Source organism: Styela clava, chromosome 14 (assembly GCF_964204865.1).
Source record: "Styela clava chromosome 14, kaStyClav1.hap1.2, whole genome shotgun sequence".
In the NCBI taxonomy this organism is placed as follows: domain Eukaryota; kingdom Metazoa; phylum Chordata; class Ascidiacea; order Stolidobranchia; family Styelidae; genus Styela; species Styela clava.
In genome coordinates, this window is record NC_135263.1 from 7,673,303 (window position 1) to 7,680,802 (window position 7,500).

At 55.0% G+C, this 7,500-nt stretch overlaps 1 non-coding gene across 1 annotated transcript in view; it reads right to left on the minus strand.

Moving 5' to 3' along the window:
- The window catches only part of LOC144432261 (small subunit ribosomal RNA), a 1,810-nt gene extending 482 nt beyond the window's left edge, over positions 1 to 1,328 (minus strand). The window contains exon 1 of the ribosomal RNA XR_013480497.1: positions 1 to 1,328. This exon is cut by the window's left edge and continues 482 nt beyond it. This is a non-coding gene — a ribosomal RNA (small subunit ribosomal RNA).
- Positions 1,329 to 7,500: the final 6,172 nt, after the last annotated feature.

A 7,500-nucleotide genomic window follows, 5' to 3' on the forward strand; every position in this document is an offset into this window, starting at 1 on the left:
CGTTATCGGAATTAACCAGACAAATCGCTCCACCAACTAAGAACGGCCATGCACCACCACCCACAGAATCAAGAAAGAGCTCTCAATCTGTCAATCCTACCTGTGTCCGGGCCGGGTGAGTTTCCCCGTGTTGAGTCAAATTAAGCCGCAGGCTCCACTCCTGGTGGTGCCCTTCCGTCAATTCCTTTAAGTTTCAGCTTTGCAACCATACTTCCCCCGGAACCCAAAGACTTTGGTTTCCCGGAAGCTGCCGGAAAGGTCGTCATGGTAACGCCTCCCGATCGCTAGTTGGCATCGTTTATAGTCAGAACTAGGACGGTATCTGATCGTCTTCGAACCTCTGACTTTCGCTCTTGATTAAAGAAAACATTCTTGGCGAATGCTTTCGCAGTAGTTCGTCTTCCGCCGATCCAAGAATTTCACCTCTAACGGCAGAGTACGGACGCCCCCGTCTGTCCCTCTTAATCATTACCTCGTGCTCCGAAAACCAACAAAATAGAACCGAGGTCCTATTCCATTATTCCATGCAACACTATGCAGGCGAACAGCCTGCTTTGAACACTCTAATTTTTTCAAAGTAAACTTATCGGCCACCGCCGACACTCAGTCAAGAGCACCGACGGAGAACCGAAGGTGAGGCGAACGCAACCAGTGACACGCCTTGCGACGGACCGGCGGCGCTCGCCCAAAATCCAACTACGAGCTTTTCAACCGCAACAACTTTAGCATACACTGTTGGAGCTGGAATTACCGCGGCTGCTGGCACCAGACTTGCCCTCCAATGGATACTCGTTAAGAGTTTTAGGATGTACTCATTCCAATTACAGGGCCTCGTTAGAGTCCTGTATTGTTATTTTTCGTCACTACCTCCCCGTGTCGGGAATGGGTAATTTGCGCGCCTGCTGCCTTCCTTGGATGTGGTAGCCGTTTCTCAGGCTCCCTCTCCGGAATCGAACCCTGATTCCCCGTTACCCGTTATCACAAAGGTAGGCACGTAGCGTACCTTCGACAGTTGATAGGGCAGACACTTGAATGATACGTCGTCGGTGCAGAGACCGTACGATCCGCGTGGTTATCCAGAGTCATCAAACGTCACAGGACGAACCCGGTCGGTTTTGATCTGATAAAAGCGCGCCTCCCGAAGTCGGCGCTTAATGCATGTATTAGCTCTAGAATTACCACAGTTATCCACTTCGCTTACGAGACCAAATAAACCAAGACTGATTTAATGAGCCATTCGCAGTTTCGCTTTACGAGAACTCGTACTTGCACCTGCATGGCTTAATCTTTGAGACAAGCATATCACTACTGGCAGGATCAACCAGATAGCTGCGACAGCTGCGCTCGGCCCTTGCTGGGCCGCCCGGCGCGTGCTCGTCGCATTCGTTTAAGACCGAGGCGATCGCCTGCGGCCGTACTCAGCTTCGACAGTCGCTGGCCGCGACGTCCACGCTCTCGCCGGCAGTGCCAGGCGGAGCGATTTGCGTTTTTTCTTTGCTCGCCCTCTCTCGGGCTCGATCCATTCAGTTTCGCACAAACAAGAGCTCTGCCGGCCGCCTGCAGCGGTGCCTAAAACCCGGGCATAACAATGCGACCGTTCTGCTAGGCCGACAAGCGCTCAAGCCAGACGCTCGATCGAACGCCCCCTACATATTAGTCGAGACAACGGCTCGCTCATTAGCATCGCGTTTGTACTTTAACTTTTTTTGGCTCGGCTTCTTTCGACGCCGATGCCGGCGACGCAGCACTCTCTCGCCCGCCAGCCACCGAGAAAAGGGTGCGCTCCGACCGGCCCCGCACCGCTCTTTCTTGGCTCATTCGAAATTACTGTCTTTCGCTCTGACATGCCTTACCTAGGGTTAGGTTAGTATGCTTGCACGTTTGTACTTTAACTTTTTTCGGCTCGGCTTCTTTCGACGCCGATGCCGGCGACGCAGCACTCTCTCGCCCGCCAGCCACCGAGAAAAGGGTGCGCTCCGACCGGCCCCGCACCGCTCTTTCTTGGCTCATTCGAAATTACTGTCTTTCGCTCTGACATGTCTTACCTAGGGTTAGGTTAGTATGCTTGCACGTTTGTACTTTAACTTTTTTCGGCTCGGCTTCTTTCGACGCCGATGCCGGCGACGCAGCACTCTCTCGCCCGCCAGCCACCGAGAAAAGGGTGCGCTCCGACCGGCCCCGCACCGCTCTTTCTTGGCTCATTCGAGTTTACTGTCTTTCGCTCTGACATGCCTTACCTAGGGTTAGGTTAGTATGCTTGCACGTTTGTACTTTAACTTTTTTTGGCTCGGCTTCTTTCGACGCCGATGCCGGCGACGCAGCACTCTCTCGCCCGCCAGCCACCGAGAAAAGGGTGCGCTCCGACCGGCCCCGCACCGCTCTTTCTTGGCTCATTCGAAATTACTGTCTTTCGCTCTGACATGCCTTACCTAGGGTTAGGTTAGTATGCTTGCACGTTTGTACTTTAACTTTTTTCGGCTCGGCTTCTTTCGACGCCGATGCCGGCGACGCAGCACTCTCTCGCCCGCCAGCCACCGAGAAAAGGGTGCGCTCCGACCGGCCCCGCACCGCTCTTTCTTGGCTCATTCGAAATTACTGTCTTTCGCTCTGACATGCCTTACCTAGGGTTAGGCTAGTATGCTTGCACGTTTGTACTTTAACTTTTTTTCGGCTCGGCTTCTTTCGACGCCGATGCCGGCGACGCAGCACTCTCTCGCCCGCCAGCCACCGAGAAAAGGGTGCGCTCCGACCGGCCCCGCACCGCTCTTTCTTGGCTCATTCGAAATTACTGTCTTTCGCTCTGACATGCCTTACCTAGGGTTAGGCTAGTATGCTTGCACGTTTGTACTTTAACTTTTTTCGGCTCGGCTTCTTTCGACGCCGATGCCGGCGACGCAGCACTCTCTCGCCCGCCAGCCACCGGGAAAAGGGTGCGCTCCGACCGGCCCCGCACCGCTCTTTCTTGGCTCATTCGAAATTACTGTCTTTCGCTCTGACATGTCTTACCTAGGGTTAGGTTAGTATGCTTGCACGTTTGTACTTTAACTTTTTTCGGCTCGGCTTCTTTCGACGCCGATGCCGGCGACGCAGCACTCTCTCGCCCGCCAGCCACCGAGAAAAGGGTGCGCTCCGACCGGCCTCGCACCGCTCTTTCTTGGCTCATTCGAGTTTACTGTCTTTCGCTCTGACATGCCTTACCTAGGGTTAGGTTAGTATGCTTGCACGTTTGTACTTTAACTTTTTTTGGCTCGGCTTCTTTCGACGCCGATGCCGGCGACGCAGCACTCTCTCGCCCGCCAGCCACCGAGAAAAGGGTGCGCTCCGACCGGCCCCGCACCGCTCTTTCTTGGCTCATTCGAAATTACTGTCTTTCGCTCTGACATGCCTTACCTAGGGTTAGGTTAGTATGCTTGCACGTTTGTACTTTAACTTTTTTCGGCTCGGCTTCTTTCGACGCCGATGCCGGCGACGCAGCACTCTCTCGCCCGCCAGCCACCGAGAAAAGGGTGCGCTCCGACCGGCCCCGCACCGCTCTTTCTTGGCTCATTCGAAATTACTGTCTTTCGCTCTGACATGCCTTACCTAGGGTTAGGTTAGTATGCTTGCACGTTTGTACTTTAACTTTTTTCGGCTCGGCTTCTTTCGACGCCGATGCCGGCGACGCAGCACTCTCTCGCCCGCCAGCCACCGAGAAAAGGGTGCGCTCCGACCGGCCCCGCACCGCTCTTTCATGGCTCATTCGAGTTTACTGTCTTTCGCTCTGACATGCCTTACCTAGGGTTAGGTTAGTATGCTTGCACGTTTGTACTTTAACTTTTTTTGGCTCGGCTTCTTTCGACGCCGATGCCGGCGACGCAGCACTCTCTCGCCCGCCAGCCACCGAGAAAAGGGTGCGCTCCGACCGGCCCCGCACCGCTCTTTCTTGGCTCATTCGAAATTACTGTCTTTCGCTCTGACATGCCTTACCTAGGGTTAGGTTAGTATGCTTGCACGTTTGTACTTTAACTTTTTTCGGCTCGGCTTCTTTCGACGCCGATGCCGGCGACGCAGCACTCTCTAGCCCGCCAGCCACCGAGAAAAGGGTGCGCTCCGACCGGCCCCGCACCGCTCTTTCTTGGCTCATTCGAAATTACTGTCTTTCGCTCTGACATGCCTTACCTAGGGTTAGGTTAGTATGCTTGCACGTTTGTACTTTAACTTTTTTTGGCTCGGCTTCTTTCGACGCCGATGCCGGCGACGCAGCACTCTCTCGCCCGCCAGCCACCGGGAAAAGGGTGCGCTCCGACCGGCCCCGCACCGCTCTTTCTTGGCTCATTCGAAATTACTGTCTTTCGCTCTGACATGTCTTACCTAGGGTTAGGTTAGTATGCTTGCACGTTTGTACTTTAACTTTTTTCGGCTCGGCTTCTTTCGACGCCGATGCCGGCGACGCAGCACTCTCTCGCCCGCCAGCCACCGAGAAAAGGGTGCGCTCCGACCGGCCCCGCACCGCTCTTTCTTGGCTCATTCGAAATTACTGTCTTTCGCTCTGACATGCCTTACCTAGGGTTAGGTTAGTATGCTTGCACGTTTGTACTTTAACTTTTTTCGGCTCGGCTTCTTTCGACGCCGATGCCGGCGACGCAGCACTCTCTCGCCCGCCAGCCACCGAGAAAAGGGTGCGCTCCGACCGGCCCCGCACCGCTCTTTCATGGCTCATTCGAGTTTACTGTCTTTCGCTCTGACATGCCTTACCTAGGGTTAGGTTAGTATGCTTGCACGTTTGTACTTTAACTTTTTTTGGCTCGGCTTCTTTCGACGCCGATGCCGGCGACGCAGCACTCTCTCGCCCGCCAGCCACCGAGAAAAGGGTGCGCTCCGACCGGCCCCGCACCGCTCTTTCTTGGCTCATTCGAAATTACTGTCTTTCGCTCTGACATGCCTTACCTAGGGTTAGGTTAGTATGCTTGCACGTTTGTACTTTAACTTTTTTCGGCTCGGCTTCTTTCGACGCCGATGCCGGCGACGCAGCACTCTCTAGCCCGCCAGCCACCGAGAAAAGGGTGCGCTCCGACCGGCCCCGCACCGCTCTTTCTTGGCTCATTCGAAATTACTGTCTTTCGCTCTGACATGCCTTACCTAGGGTTAGGTTAGTATGCTTGCACGTTTGTACTTTAACTTTTTTCGGCTCGGCTTCTTTCGACGCCGATGCCGGCGACGCAGCACTCTCTCGCCCGCCAGCCACCGAGAAAAGGGTGCGCTCCGACCGGCCCCGCACCGCTCTTTCTTGGCTCATTCGAGTTTACTGTCTTTCGCTCTGACATGCCTTACCTAGGGTTAGGTTAGTATGCTTGCACGTTTGTACTTTAACTTTTTTTGGCTCGGCTTCTTTCGACGCCGATGCCGGCGACGCAGCACTCTCTCGCCCGCCAGCCACCGAGAAAAGGGTGCGCTCCGACCGGCCCCGCACCGCTCTTTCTTGGCTCATTCGAAATTACTGTCTTTCGCTCTGACATGCCTTACCTAGGGTTAGGTTAGTATGCTTGCACGTTTGTACTTTAACTTTTTTCGGCTCGGCTTCTTTCGACGCCGATGCCGGCGACGCAGCACTCTCTCGCCCGCCAGCCACCGAGAAAAGGGTGCGCTCCGACCGGCCCCGCACCGCTCTTTCTTGGCTCATTCGAAATTACTGTCTTTCGCTCTGACATGCCTTACCTAGGGTTAGGCTAGTATGCTTGCACGTTTGTACTTTAACTTTTTTTCGGCTCGGCTTCTTTCGACGCCGATGCCGGCGACGCAGCACTCTCTCGCCCGCCAGCCACCGAGAAAAGGGTGCGCTCCGACCGGCCCCGCACCGCTCTTTCTTGGCTCATTCGAAATTACTGTCTTTCGCTCTGACATGCCTTACCTAGGGTTAGGCTAGTATGCTTGCACGTTTGTACTTTAACTTTTTTCGGCTCGGCTTCTTTCGACGCCGATGCCGGCGACGCAGCACTCTCTCGCCCGCCAGCCACCGGGAAAAGGGTGCGCTCCGACCGGCCCCGCACCGCTCTTTCTTGGCTCATTCGAAATTACTGTCTTTCGCTCTGACATGTCTTACCTAGGGTTAGGTTAGTATGCTTGCACGTTTGTACTTTAACTTTTTTCGGCTCGGCTTCTTTCGACGCCGATGCCGGCGACGCAGCACTCTCTCGCCCGCCAGCCACCGAGAAAAGGGTGCGCTCCGACCGGCCCCGCACCGCTCTTTCTTGGCTCATTCGAGTTTACTGTCTTTCGCTCTGACATGCCTTACCTAGGGTTAGGTTAGTATGCTTGCACGTTTGTACTTTAACTTTTTTTGGCTCGGCTTCTTTCGACGCCGATGCCGGCGACGCAGCACTCTCTCGCCCGCCAGCCACCGAGAAAAGGGTGCGCTCCGACCGGCCCCGCACCGCTCTTTCTTGGCTCATTCGAAATTACTGTCTTTCGCTCTGACATGCCTTACCTAGGGTTAGGTTAGTATGCTTGCACGTTTGTACTTTAACTTTTTTCGGCTCGGCTTCTTTCGACGCCGATGCCGGCGACGCAGCACTCTCTCGCCCGCCAGCCACCGAGAAAAGGGTGCGCTCCGACCGGCCCCGCACCGCTCTTTCTTGGCTCATTCGAAATTACTGTCTTTCGCTCTGACATGCCTTACCTAGGGTTAGGTTAGTATGCTTGCACGTTTGTACTTTAACTTTTTTCGGCTCGGCTTCTTTCGACGCCGATGCCGGCGACGCAGCACTCTCTCGCCCGCCAGCCACCGAGAAAAGGGTGCGCTCCGACCGGCCCCGCACCGCTCTTTCATGGCTCATTCGAGTTTACTGTCTTTCGCTCTGACATGCCTTACCTAGGGTTAGGTTAGTATGCTTGCACGTTTGTACTTTAACTTTTTTTGGCTCGGCTTCTTTCGACGCCGATGCCGGCGACGCAGCACTCTCTCGCCCGCCAGCCACCGAGAAAAGGGTGCGCTCCGACCGGCCCCGCACCGCTCTTTCTTGGCTCATTCGAAATTACTGTCTTTCGCTCTGACATGCCTTACCTAGGGTTAGGTTAGTATGCTTGCACGTTTGTACTTTAACTTTTTTCGGCTCGGCTTCTTTCGACGCCGATGCCGGCGACGCAGCACTCTCTAGCCCGCCAGCCACCGAGAAAAGGGTGCGCTCCGACCGGCCCCGCACCGCTCTTTCTTGGCTCATTCGAAATTACTGTCTTTCGCTCTGACATGCCTTACCTAGGGTTAGGTTAGTATGCTTGCACGTTTGTACTTTAACTTTTTTCGGCTCGGCTTCTTTCGACGCCGATGCCGGCGACGCAGCACTCTCTCGCCCGCCAGCCACCGAGAAAAGGGTGCGCTCCGACCGGCCCCGCACCGCTCTTTCTTGGCTCATTCGAAATTACTGTCTTTCGCTCTGACATGCCTTACCTAGGGTTAGGTTAGTATGCTTGCACGTTTGTACTTTAACTTTTTTCGGCTCGGCTTCTTTCGACGCCGATGCCGGC